Source organism: Penaeus monodon, chromosome 20, assembly GCF_015228065.2.
Source record: "Penaeus monodon isolate SGIC_2016 chromosome 20, NSTDA_Pmon_1, whole genome shotgun sequence".
NCBI lineage: Eukaryota > Metazoa > Arthropoda > Malacostraca > Decapoda > Penaeidae > Penaeus > Penaeus monodon.
The window spans coordinates 46280608-46281431 of record NC_051405.1 but is presented as its reverse complement, the minus strand read 5'-3'; positions in this window follow the sequence as shown (position 1 = coordinate 46281431).

Below are 824 nucleotides of genomic sequence, written 5' to 3'. Positions count from 1 at the left end.
GCGTCGCGGGTGCGCAGCAGCTGAACACTGGCCGTGTTTTATGTTGTCCATCCCTGCTTTCAGTAATATTTTTCTTTAAAATGAACAAATAGCATATGCTCTGAGGCTAAAGATAAGCTGTCAGCAGTGCGACTTAATTGCATTTCTTGTATAAGTTTTGTCACTCTGTCGGCCGAGCTCTGAATGGTCGTCACAGCCTCCTGATTCCGGTAATGTGTCTCTTGTGTGGACTCACTATAATTTTGTATATTCAGTACGCAACCTTTAAAGTATTCAATATACTAAGGTGCGGTATTGATAATAGTATAATTTGTTCTTTTGAATTTATGCCCAATGTATATCAGTTACAAACTAGCATACCTCTAATGTCACAAGATCCAACCGCTTCCTTTGGTATCATCTCCCCCATCGTTACCCTTTTTTCAGCTTGGATCGCAGAAACCACATCAATGGGTACTGGTACCCCTCATATTTACTATTAGTAATGTTAGAAATTTTCTCAGGAACAGGTCATCAAATTAGTGACCCAAAGTAACCCTACATCAAACACATGCTGAGCATCTGCACATCACACCGCCCAGACTGTGGTCCAAAGCTGTGCAGCAACCTTCAGGGAAATTACAAGATACATAGATAATTCTCTAACCGACTTTACAGGTTAAAACCAAGTGTTATTCAGTAGTACCCAGCTTAAGCGCGACTTTCCTTGATAAAAGGCGTCTTCATATAATGATCCCTTCGACCTTTGGCATGGCTCCACTGAGCTGCAACGTCAAGGCATTTTGGTCTCCCACGTAAATAAAATACACAGCGCATCACAACCA